A 13,888-nucleotide genomic window follows, 5' to 3' on the forward strand; every position below is an offset into this window, starting at 1 on the left:
ATGGTGGCTTCAGAAACCACTTGTAGGACATGTCCCTGTTTCATAAGCTATTTTTCATTTTTACAGACAGAAAACGTATCTCCTTTCTCACCTCAAACTGACAGTGTTGTTAACACTGCCCTGTTCAGGCACCTCTCTACTTGCTGCTGGTGTAGATTTTTAAAGCTGCAGATGTGTAGGCTTACATCAGTTTCCATATCTGGGTGGTTTTAGCTAGACATATTTGACTCTATCCATAAGTGCAAGTGAGGAAAGAGGAGTACACTCACAGGGAAAGCTCCTGAAAATTGTTTCTTTCAAGAACTGGTGGCTATACAACACACCAAATTTGATTCTGGGTGTTGTGGCTCCATGAAAGAAGCATAGATCGGTGGCCATAGTATGATAAAATTTAGACCCACCATTTTAGCTTTCTGATGGATCCAGAAGACCCTTCCTTGTGTCTTGATCCCTTCTGGAACTGACATGTCTCTCTGTAAAAAGGTGATCAGAGCACTCTTCATCTGAGATTTTCATGTGGATAATGCCAGGCTCTATGGAAGCAGTATGCAGTCTGTTCCCAAATTTCACCTTAAATTTAAAGAGCTTTCCCCAATACCTTTTTGTAATATTAGGTGCTTTCTTCTTGTTCTCCCTGTGGTGAACAAGGAAAACATTTTTTTGCTAGCTTTGTAATAACAATAATAATAATAATGACAACAATAGCAGCTAAATAATGACAACAATAGCAGCTATCTTCTAGCTATTAAAAGCTTATGATATTTCTTCTCTGTCCCATGGCCAGGGATACAGTTGCCCAAACACAGACACCTGGCAGCATTTGAAATGCCTTAGATGTCCTACCTGGCCTTTGCTTCCCTCATATCAGCCTGCCCTTTGCACATGCTAAGAATAACACCAGGCATCTCCAGTTTTCCTGCAGAACCATGCTTTGGCAACTGAATAAAGATTCCCTTTTCTCATAAAGCAAATCTATTTCCTCCTTAGTAGTGTTGTTTTCTAGATCTTTCATCATCTTTCTCTTAATCTTCATCTCCTTTTATATGCAATACCCTATAAACAAGGCTCCAGCTGAGCATAGGAGCATAGTTGTCACCTTAGGCTTACATGCAGCAATCCCATCACCACAGCCCAGAAGGGAACATGTCCTTTTTACTTGCAGGATTACACCATTCACCCCTATCCTAGTAAAATTTCAACTTCAAAGTTTTTCTTCTCATGCTACTATCTAGCAAGTTATTTCTCTGTTATACAAATTTGATTTCCTTCTCATGGTAGTAGTAACTTGTATTTGGCTTTAACAGTATTGAAACCCCCCATGAATTGGGATTCAAATTATTTCTGCAATTTTGGTTTTTGTGCAGCTTTCAACTCTGGTTTCCTCAGGGCTCATAACCTCCATATTTTCCAGTTAAACAGTCATTTACAACTCCATATTCAGATCAACAGTGGAAAGGTTATACTAGACTCCAGCTTAGCGCAAACCTGTTTGATAATGTCCTCCCAATATGGCAGAGAATCTCTCACTCTAGTTTATTGAGACATATTGATCAATTGCTGAAAATTCAAGCCTGGCCATGTAGAGGAAAAAGAACAGAGGTATATGAAACAAATTGCCTAATAGTAAACAACATAGACTCTTGTTGGAGACAAATATATAAAATAAAACTTAAGTTTGAAATCAAGGTTCAACCTTAACAGTGCATCAGCTGCCACTGCTTCACTCTTCTGTGATTCATTACCATGCTGTTGCTAAGACGAAATTACCCAAAACAGGATTTTGCAAAGAATTAAGTGGTATTTAAAGGAAGCTCAAGAGCAACTGGGTGTCTTTTCAAGAAAAATGTTTTTAACCGCTTATTTCTTCCAAACACAGGCAGACAAAATGATAATAAATATTAAGCAAAGATAACTGATTTGTATCCATTGAGGTTTATGATCACAAAGCTCAACAAAACCAACCTAAATACAGTGTGTTGCTCCTTTTCCAGTGTACTTTTCCTCCCTTTTGCTCTGTGTTGACCATAAATGCAGTTCTGAGGATGCATTATTGTTGGCAGTAAGTGCAGCCAGTGTTATTACAGAATTCTAATATTTTGAAATTCAGAAGAAATATTAGATCACCAAGCCCATTTTCCCTCCTTGGAAAGCATGTAGTCTCCCAGGAGGGATACATCTTATATTATAAATAACACTATATATAAAATAACACTACCTACTGATCACAACAAACACTGCCTCTTGCTGACGTCTATCTGTGTTGTGTACTACAGCTTACTTCACCCCATCAGATTCCCCATGTATTGTCTCCTGAAAAGGTTTTATCTTGGTCTATGAGTATTTAACCTCTGTTGTACAGCCTTCAGGCAGCCCAGCAGGAAAATTAACTCAGATCACAGCCATCTCCTCCTACTACCCTTGCCTGGGGTAAATAATGAAAAAGGCTGCAAAAGCAGCCTGCTTATAGATGTTGAGGGGTTTTTTTGAGGGTCCATTGCATAAGACTTTTGCCTGTCTCTTACTATATATGTCAAATGTGTTGGTATTAGGCATGCAGAGTCTAGTCCTGAAGCAAATATTCTGCATGCCTAGTAATCCTCAGCATGGTCAGATATACCATGCATATACAAACTGAATTTCCCCTGAACTTACATTCCTGCCAGGATGAATTTCTCACACTTACAGAACTAGTCTGAAGCATTGGGAAAGCATCGGTGCAGCTTCCAGATTTTCAGTAGAGTTGCAGGAAGCTCATTACTTTGAGCATCACAGGCTGAGATGGTTCCTCTCACGTGTTCAAACAACCCTTCAGCCCAAACCTCTGACAGTCTGGAGATAAAACCTAATATTGGAACTACACTGACTGCACCTGCGAGCCAGCAGAAGTCAGACAGCCCACCTAGGACCTTTTGGTTAGGAAACTCCCTGGAAGACAGGATATGTAAGTTTAAAAGTCTCAGCCTTGTAGGTTAAACTTGGGATCTCACATCTGGCTGAAATTAGGAGGAACGGCAGTGAGAAAGTATTACACAATCCAGTGACTTCTGTATAAATCCTGGGCCATGAACAACTTATATTCACTTCTGCTGTGAAGTGGCCCTCAGGGACTCAGTTGTTAAAATGCAGACATACATTAGTAACCAGATGGGGAGTGAATATGGCTTTTCTACAATACTCCTCTTTCTGTGCAATACACATAAGTTAATTCAGAACAGGCTCAGAAGTTAACTTGAAGAGTATCACAGAGAAAGATAACAACAGCAGTCACCTCCAGATTTCTTTATTTCTTTATTTTGCTGGAATGTCAGAAGTTGGTTAGTAAAAGTTGTATTAACTATGAATATATATATAAAATTAGAAAAAGTTTATATTTTCATGTGTCCTATACTAGAATCACGTGCCAAAAGCTACTGCTCATAGTCTTAATGGACAAATAAGTTCCCTTTTAATAGAACTAATCTCCAAAGGTAGACGATACAGAACTTAACTGAGATTATAGGTGATGTGCTGAAAAGATCTCATTTGATCTGTGAAAAAGAGGATAAAGCCAGAAACCAGTCTAGTAGTGGTGCTTAACAGTTGTTAGTGATCAGTCAGTACAAAGCAACAAGAATGTTATTATTTTCCAGTGTGGTGTCTGGATAAGGCGGCTTACAATAAATTCTAGTTCTTATTGCCTTCTTTGCTGATTAGCCCACATTCATGCTTTTGAGTGAGCTAGATTCCTTCATCACATCTGCACACAATACTGGCTCTCTGAAGATAATCTAGTTTGCTGTGTTGTCCACTTAAATTACAAAAATTCATAGGGGTTTCCTTAAATCTTATAATATTTTTTGTCACTATCAACAATCTGCTGTGATTTCTTTTCTTATCACTCTAGAATCAAGAAAAGCTGGGAAATATTATCAGTTTGTTCTGCAGGGAAAGGAAATGATAACTGTCAGTCTGCACAATATTCTAGAGAGCTCGTCCGCACCCCAGAAACAAAACATTTGTTGGCAGTTTGGCATGCCATTTTATTTTAGTTAAAAGGAAAATCAATCAAAAAGATCAATAGGAGGGGTAAGCTGCAAAAATTTTACTGAATTAGAATTATTTTCTTGTATCACTGTAGTTAGGAACTAACTGCATACTCATTCGAGGGTTCGATGCAAGCTTTGGTATGGTTGTTATTCAGAGCAGTTGTCCTTGGAAATTAGGGGTGTTAGAAGAGAATTAAGGGAAAGCTCATATTTTGCATCATTTCATACATTTAAGAAGTCATTAGGCAAGAGACATCCACTGGCACAAGGCAGGAAACATCTAAAACATTTCTTATATTTCTATACACAAAAGGTGTCAGGGCATTCCAATCAACCACTTTCTCCTGCATTACTTTTCATGCCCATCAAGACCATGGGCCTCATGAACCTCAAAACAAGACTATGAGACCATGTGGATGTCAGTCAGAGATTGTTATCAGTCATTATTAAACTATACAATATTTTTCAACTAATAGGAAATTCAGTGGAAAACGAGATATAAGAAGACTGAAAACCTCTGCCTGTGCAGTTAGAATCTGGATATTGTTGCAGCTGGAAAAAGGTATGGGATGAACGTACATTTTTATCAACTAAAAGTTAGGTAGAAAAGGGGATAAGTACTAGAATACACCTACATAATTCATTTTGTATCAAATTCAATGCTGTGCATTGATCCGAATTGCAAAATGCATTTTTCCTTGTTCTGAAAAAACCTCTATTTTTTCCTCTTCTTTTTACTTTTATGATCTCTTTATCCAACTACTAATCTGCCCACCCTATTCTATTTTCAAATATCTTATTACAGTAACAGCTATTAACTAAAAGATAAAATCGCTGTAGGTGTTGCTTAAACACAGCGTACATCCACTAAAGAGCTTATGCTGAATAATGTAGGGAGAAGAGATATAATAAACAAACAGCATCCTATATAGAAGTTTCTGCATCCTTGTACTTTCTTCACATCCCTGACTACCTGACTCTATTTTTATGTGGGCTATGGGATTTCACTCTATAGAAGTACTTTACCAGAGGAGCTAATGTTACTAATTGCTTCATTGACAATTGCAGACTCAGGAATAGTCCTTTTACTGGAGTAGGAACTCAGCATTGTCACTGCTGTTAAAACTGTTCTTCATTGTTAGCATTTTATTGGGGTCTGCAGGGCTACAAATATTCTTCAACTTTCCTGCATTTATTGCCTGTAAACCCTCTGCAGAAATATTGTCCTTAAAGAACAAACAATGCAAGACACAACATTAGCAGAGGTTAAAGGAAATATTCAGCTGACTGACTAATGGAAGGAAAAATCAATTATATGGACATCTTTTCAAAATCCAAAGCCCTTTATGGTTTTGATTTTGGTTTGTTGTTTTTATTTTTTTTTTTCTGTCCTTGGGGATACTTTATCTGATGTAACATTGCTATTAAAGTACCTTAGCTCAACTGAAAATTATAGTGACTAGCATATTGTAAGCTCTTCTTAGCTAGTACTGCATTTTTCTTTATGTTCAAGCAACTTAAATGTTGTTACTGCCCCTGGAAAGTGCTTTTAGATAAATAAAAATGCACAATTGTAAGACAGGAGAGAATTTGAACAATAAGTTCTGAGTATGGCAGGAAATAATGGTAAATCACTGTAACTTGTAAAATTTTCATATGAAAGTAGGATTGCAAAATAAGGATATGATCAGTGGAGGTATGCAAGAACTGCAATGAGAACTTTTTCTTCCAGTGTTTTGTACTGCTGTCCAGCAACGCAACTTCTGAACTCCGTTCTTGTAAACACAAAGCAAATACTGAAATAACTTTCTTTTTCTATTTAATCAGTTTATTCCTTGAGTTCCTAAAATTACTCAGATCCAGTCTGAATTTTGTGATTTAATTTTTTCTTCCATAAAAATGCTGTGTTGTCAAAATCATAGAAACACTTGGAGGTGCTGATTGACGAGAAGCTCAACATGAGCCGGCAACGTGAACTCACAGCCCAGAAGGCTAATGGTATCCTGGGCTGGATCAAAAGAAGTGTGGCCAGCAGGGAGAGGGAAGTGATTCTGCCTCTCTATTCCACTCTTGTGTGATCCTACCTAGGATATTCTGTCCAGTTCTGGAATCCTCAATGTAAGAAGGGTATGGAACTGTTAGAATGGGTCCAGAGGAGGGTTACAAAGATGATCAGAAGACTGGAGCACCTCCTATATGAGGACAGGCTGAGAGAGTTGATATTGTTGAGCCTGGAGAAGAGAAGGCTCTCAGGAGCCATTTTAGCCACCTTCCAGTACCTGAAAGAGGCATACAAGAAAGCTAGGGAGGGACTTTGTAAAAAGGCATGTAGTGATAGGATGAAGGGGAATGACTATAAACTAGAAGAGGGAAGATTTAGACTAGACATGAGGAGGAAATTCTTCACAATGAGGTTGGTGAAGCTCTAGCACAATTTGCCAAGGTAAGTTCTGGATGCTCCATCTCTGGGACTGTTCGAGGCCAGGTTGGATGTGGCCTTGAGCAACCTGATCTAGTGGGACATGTCCCTGTCCATGGCAGGGGGGTTGGAACTGGATGATCTTTAAGGTCCTTTCCAACTCAAACCATTCCATAATAGACCTTTTTTTGATTGATTTTCTATGCTTTTTAAAAAATTATTAGTTTCTTATTACAATGCATGGATTAATGTAATCATTTATCATAAGCCTTTGCAGTTCTTTTGATTCCATTTAAAATAACAGAATTTCCTCTGTAACAGAAGGTTTAATTTTGAACCACTTCTAATGGTACTGTTAGGGATCTAAAGATAGAAAGAAAGGTCAAAGGGTTACATTCAGCTAAATAAATAAGGGTTTCCGAGGAGATTTTCTTGCCAACAAGATAATTAAAAGGCACTGCATGGAAGACTTTAGCAACTCTTGTTATTTATTAATAATAAAGAGAATATTTATCCTGTGAAAAGAAAGTTAAAAGGTCATGCAATAACACTACTGGGAAAAAATAATTTTATGTATTTATAAATATATAACACATTCCATCTCAAAAGAAATCTCTCTGCAATTGTAACAATTAGTGAATCATTTGACTGAGTTTTAAAATCTTTAGTTCCTTAGATCAGTATATCATCCCTGAGAATTCATGAAGGATTATCAAGGGAATAAAAAAAGGGAAGTGGAGAATGGTCAGAAACAATTATATCAATTGTTCCCTGGAGCCCAAATATTAATTTATGTAACAAATAAAGTTACTCCCAATTGCTTCACAAAACAGACATTCCAAATTTGGATTGTATCCAAATCGTGGGTGTCTGCCTTACCTTGCTCTGCTGCAAAATGGTCTAGACATCTGCTTGGTTAAAATGTCATGTATTGGTGCTGATGCTTCATCTTCCTCTTGATCATTTGGTTTCTACTGGGGCCTGATACTTCAGTAGAAGACTAGGAAACAGGTACTGTGTACGGAACAAAAAATAGAACGAATATTATTGATACCTCTTACTATTGTGTCAGACTGTCTTTGGGGTGGACAGAAAGTGACAACGAGAGTTGAAGACCTGGCAATGTTGCTCTCATCACCAGCAGTTGGGGTAGAGCTCAAGGATGGACAAAGGCAGGAGTACGGGCAAAGACTACACAGATCAGGATGTGTACATACACAACTACTTCTGTATATCCATAGTTTATTTTTCTATATACAGGGGAGTCTCATCTTTCAAAATTCGCTAAGTAGAATTGAAACAGTGAAATCAGATTCATTGCCAATTACTCTTCATATTGTGGTATAGGAAAGTGGCTCCCATCAAGTAGGAAACTCCAATAAGACACGTTTTTTCCAGGAACAGAACAGAAGATTCTCTCTGCCCTCGAACATGCAGCAACAATGGTATCATAAGGTAGCTTACTTTATTTTGTTATTTGTAGTAAGTGGTAGATAATCTCTTGACTTTGTCATTTGGAAATCAGAAAAAATAAAAACTAGAAACTATTTTATCCTTTATGTATTACGTATATGTTGTAATTCATTGTTACACCAAATTATATTCAGATTTTATTGTAAGTGTATTTAAAAGACCTTTCCTCGTCTTCTTGCCCAAGGAAGTATTTCACTTATCTACTACAAAACCAACAAAGGCAGAAGTGAGGCTTTCATGCTATGTTCATTGTATGGGAAAACTCCTTCCTTGGATTACTTTCACCAGCACTCATTAATTAATTCTCATAACACTCCTGTATGTATTAGCATCTGTTGAACATCAGAACACATAGACAGATGAATCCTTTGTGATTTTCTTTTGCCTATTTATTTTTACTCAACGAAACTTGGAGTTATCAAGCTTCTTTAATAATTGGGCACTAAAGGTTCTGACCAAATTTTTGCCGTGCTTACTGCTGACACACTGAGAAAGGGTATTTTTTCTTTTTTTCTTTGAAATGTGGTCATCTATGATAATAAATGTAATGAAAAAACGCATTTCTGAATGTGAACCTCTCTACATTGTGTCAGTATCCTCTCTTGCCCTTTTCTGAACTCAGTTCTCAATACATCTAGCTTATCTTCAGTTTTCTTGCATAAAGGAGGCTTTGGGCTTAGATTTTTTTATTACTAGCTCTTTTATTCAGCAGGTAAAGCCCTTCTGTTTTTCATTTTTCATAGAGACACCTTAGGCCACCACTGCCTAAGCATCCCAACCATATAAACTTTTTTTGAGATACTTCTGCTTAAATGTGGAAGCCTGCACCCTTACCTCAGCTAAATATCTGGATTCCTTTTACAATCAATGGGAAAAAAAATATTTCTAGACCATTATTTGCCTCATCATTAAAAAATACTTTCAGTGTAAATAAGTGAGTCGAGCACTAGAATGCCCATATCTCCTCTTAGATTCTGTAGTGATTCCAGCTCACCAGCTGAGGGGGGAATGCAAATCACATCCCTTAGTCTTAACAAAAGGCTCCAAAAACCTGCTGCCTACTTTATTTAGCTATAGGCCTATACAAAATTAGATGAGACAAAACAAAACTAAAAACACTTAAAGCTTTTATTCCAGTCTCATTTTCTTTTTGATCATTCCTTGGACTTTCGCCAAGAATCTTTTTGTTATTCTGCATAGATTTTGTTTTTATTAATTATATTTAATTAGGAGGATGAGCTGAAGTCACATTCTCCCTTCCTTAGACATTTCCATTCTTCCTGAGTTGGTCAAGAAATAATAATAAAAAAATATTCTTTTACTGTTTTGATTTTCTTTTCTGCTTCCTTTGTCTCTGCTCATCTTGACTAATCATAAGCATCAATTACCTTATTCTTTTGTTACAGCATTTTTTCAAAGCAAAGGGATAGTAGAAAAGAGATTTCTTTATGTGCTAAAAATTGGATATATTTTCAGATTTTCACTCTTCCCAAGAGAGAGACATTCTGGAGATTTTTTTACCTCAATGTAATACTGTTCATAGATAACTCTCTGAGATTCAATCTTTTTTCTCCTCTGTCTAACCATGTTGAGGTAATACATAGTGGAAGACAGCCAGAAGGCATCAGGATACATACTGCTTCAAAAATGAAACTGAAATTCCTAAATCCTGTATAAGGTTATCATAGACTCACTGAATGCAGTTTGGTAGCACAATAGACGTAAAGCTAGAAACAAAACTGAGTTCCATCTGTGAAACGTATACAGCTTTGTTTCCTTTATCCTGCACCTTAAAGCCTCCAAGACCTTCTTGTGGAGAAAAATAAGCACTTGCAGAGACAGTCTCAATATCGGTCTTTTAAAGGACACCTTAACTTCATTCTTCTGTTGTTTTATACTAAGATAATTCTAAGTGAAAATAACCTAATGCGATTCTACTTTTTGCATTCAAATAATGCAGCCTTTACTGCTGCTTTAACTCTTCATATCTGGGGGTATTTGTGGCTATTCTGACAGACAGAAGATTTCATTTAGTTTGAAGACACAGAGATGCTTTTAGATTTCCACCAAGACAATATGAATAGATGTAAAGCAGCTGTGCTCCCCTAAACTGCAAACAAGATTTAACTATCTGTTGCTGATTTCCAAGAGTTATATTTTTCTGAAGTTACAAAACTCCTAACATATTTAAAAATCACATTTTTATCCTTCCCACCACCTGAGAATGCCATCTGCTGTTTATCTCAAATATATCCAATGTTCCATAGTGTGTTTCTCTGGGATGTTCTCAAATTCCATTTTGGTTGGACTTTGTTTTTCATTTTGTATTATTTTTGGCTTATTTATTTAGTGATGAAACTGTGCATTGTGCAAGGCGAACATGAATTTTGATGTATTTTTCCTTTCTGTTGTAATTTGCCAAGCAGTGTGTTTTAGAAAAAAAACAACCCAGTTCTATGATCTGTTGGTCATAATCCTTATTAGAATCCATCAAATGATAGCTCATAGGGATTAAGTTGCACTTCAAATGTTTATTCTTGACTTATGATACAGCCTGTGCACAGTCAAGGATCAAGTTACCCAGAGCAGTTATTACGTATTTTCTGCCTTGACTAGCAGAATACATTGAGATGCATTTTCCTAGGAGATGGTGACTTTTTGACAACAGCGTTGTGGTTTTTTTTGCAAATTGTCAGACAAATGTGTTCATTAAAAAGAAGTCTTGTTAGGAAGTCTTTTCAAGCTCTATGTCGAAATCCAGTCAAAGTGGACTCTGATTACAACGCTCCAAATCAGAGGAAAATGCTGATGAGTGTTTATGCCCCTCAGATATTTCGATGTGGACACTCTCACAAGCTCTTCCTCAAGTGATAGCTCAGTTTAATTTTTTAAAGAAGTGTGAGATTCACCTGACCTCCCTACAATTCCTAAAAAACAGCTGTCTAACCATAGTAATCAAGGTTTCAGATCCAGTCAATATAAAGAAATAACAGTAAGGGGAAGGTACCTCTCTTTTGGGATGACATTAATCTTTCTCTGACACTGCCTGTCCTATGGCTTTATGGGAAACTTGCACTAATTCCTCGGTAAAACAGCTATATTTCAGATGGCTAGAGCTAAAAAAAGAATATAAATAAAAGAAATTAAATGAGGGCCGGTTACTGGCAGTGTTCTCTTAAGGTAAATATTGAAGCCAGTACAGTTTAACATCTTCATTTGTGACCTAGATGATGGGGAAGAGTGCTTGACAAACCAAACAACTATATTACTTTCAAAAGCCCCTCAACACACAGTAAAAATGGGCCAACAAGAAATACAAAGAGTTCAGCAAAGAGAAAAGAGAAATGCCAAAGTCCAGCACATGCGAAGGAAGAATCCCACTTACCAGTACATGCTGGGGGATGTTATTGTTGTGTGGAAATGCTTAATAGGGGGTAGCATGGGAGAAAGAAGTAAAGAAGATGGAGCCAGACTCTTCTTAGCAGTGCCCAGAGACAGGCCATGAGGAAATGGATACAAACTGGAATATGTGAAACTCCATTTAAATACAAGATTATTATTTTTTTTTCACTGATGAGACATTGGAACAGGTTCACTAGAGAGGTTGTGGAGTTTCAGTCCTTGGACATATTCAGAATGCAACTGGACATAACCCTGAGCTGTAACTGACTTATTGCTCAAGCAGGGAAAGCTGGATTCTATATCTTCAGGGGCCCAGTCTTAGGTTCTCACTCAGATACTACCTGGAGATTTTTGCTTTACTTGTTAAAGAAATGTTGATCTTACTCGTCAGTAAAACCTGAGAATGGACCTAGGGCTTCATTTGGCAGCCCAGACAAGGTATCTACTGCAGTTTAGAATGACCCAATGCACCCTAGGCAGCCAAACAGGTCTAAAGATGGAGATTCTTGCATTGCTCGCTTAGCAGGTAAAGGTTAGAAGATATTATGTGCTTCTGCAAAGGCAAGTCAGTCTCCTGCTACTCTCTTTTGAGAACGAACTGATATAAAAAAAAATATTGCTACTAATTGATTACCACAGTGGTACTGCTTGAATATATTGATGCCTTGTAAAATGTCCTGAGCAACATAAATATTTCAGTTTTTATTAGAGTCCCATGTTTCTTAAGTGTGTGCAGAGTGCAAAAAAATGTGAATTTGGGCTTTTGCTTAGATCAGGATTAATCTGTGAGGAACATCTTGTTTTCATTCCTGTAGTAGTGGCCTTTTTGCTAAAACACTTCTGAGTTCAATGGAAAGAAACTTCAGCCACTATCTTAACTGTCTATTTCTGAAAATCTTACATTAAAAACATGCAGAATCAATAAGAACACCAAGATTTCAAGCTTGGAGAAGGAAGGATTATCTAGTGGCTAGAACATAAGCCTGGAAATTACTGGACTAGGGTTTAGCTTCCTTCTCTCTCACAGGTGTTGTATGTTATCCTAGATAACTCATTTTGCCTTTCTGTGCTTCTTGCTCCCAATTGTCAAATAATTCTTCCTCCTTTACCTCTGTGGAATATCATAAACCATGTGAAGTGTCCAGATTTTATAGTATTAGTTGCCATAGATGTATCTTAGGCTGTCAATTTTACACCAGTAAGGGTACATTTTGTTAGAGAATCCAAGTTATTTTGTCATTACACTGCATAACAGAGCAGAGTCAGCTCACAATTTTGCAGAGATATCGATTTGGGTTTTGTGAAGTTTTGTTTTATTTCGTATGCTTGTTTTATAACAGGGATTGGGGCAAGGGGCAGGATTGAATAATTTCAGGCAAAATTAGGAATGTATGAGGGCAAGAGCCTAGATGGGGCAGTATATCAGTGTGTGCTGCCTGCCTCTGCCAAGGTGTTGGAAGGAATAAGGGCAATGACTTCAGTTTCTGGCAAACACTCTCCTAAAATCCCTGATTCTTCCTTTACTAGCCCAGACGCCAGCTATGGCTGTTTTGCTAACCCACCTCTGTGTTGCCCAAAACAGCTATTTTAATATTCCTAAGACCAGATCTATATTAAAGGCAATATTACACTGAGGCACTTGAGGTTCAACCTAATTTCCTAAGCAAAGACACCCCTAGATTACCTGAGCCATATACTCTGAATTGGCATATATGACAGAGGACCTGTCTGTAAGAGATCCAGGCCTTTTTGGAGAAACAGCTGATGATCAGTTACGTTAAAAGTGTCATGAAGGGCCCAAGTTACCTGTGGTTAGATTATAGTTCTCGTGTTTCTAAAGCCACGTGAAATAAACTCAAAATACACACATAAAGCAAATATTGTATTTCTCCACTGTTGCTGTCTGCTCCTAATTGTGAAATGTAGTCTTTCTCAGAGCATCAGTTATGATGCTGACTTCTAATTTTTTTTTCTTATGAGTCTCGTTTTTGGCCTTGGGCTGTTCTCCTGCACAATAATTAACATTATACAGAACTATCAAAAATTTTGAGCTTTTAGAGATTGAATATAGAGGACATTAGTGTCTCTGGTATCTAATAATCTAACTGAAGTTAGGAGCCTAAATACTTTTGCAATTCTGTCCCTTATTGCTCCAGTATTATAAAAGGCAAGTAAGAAGAAGAAATAAATAAAGAAGAAATATCTGTCAGTCTAATAATGAACAACACCCAAACCAAACAAATAAAAATTTCCAATTTCAAATAATGTCCAGTGGAGATTTCTAGCCTAATTTTCCCATGATAATGGATGAGGGTTTTTTTCCTAATTGAAGTGGGAGTGTGGACTTCTTTTGTCTCTGATTGCCTTGGACATTGTTAGAGTAATGTTTCAAATTGATAGTCTGGCACTTCACTCCCACTTTTTCCTCATACTACAATTTCAGTCAGTTAAGTCATCTGATGATGCTGTTTAATTCTCTTATAAATAACAGGTTTGCAGAATGGGAGAACTGCTGCTAAGAAATTACAGCCCAACAGACAATTTGGGCATTACTTCGGATGACACAAGC

This window comes from Phaenicophaeus curvirostris, chromosome 1 (genome assembly GCF_032191515.1).
Source record: "Phaenicophaeus curvirostris isolate KB17595 chromosome 1, BPBGC_Pcur_1.0, whole genome shotgun sequence".
NCBI classification, from domain to species: domain Eukaryota; kingdom Metazoa; phylum Chordata; class Aves; order Cuculiformes; family Cuculidae; genus Phaenicophaeus; species Phaenicophaeus curvirostris.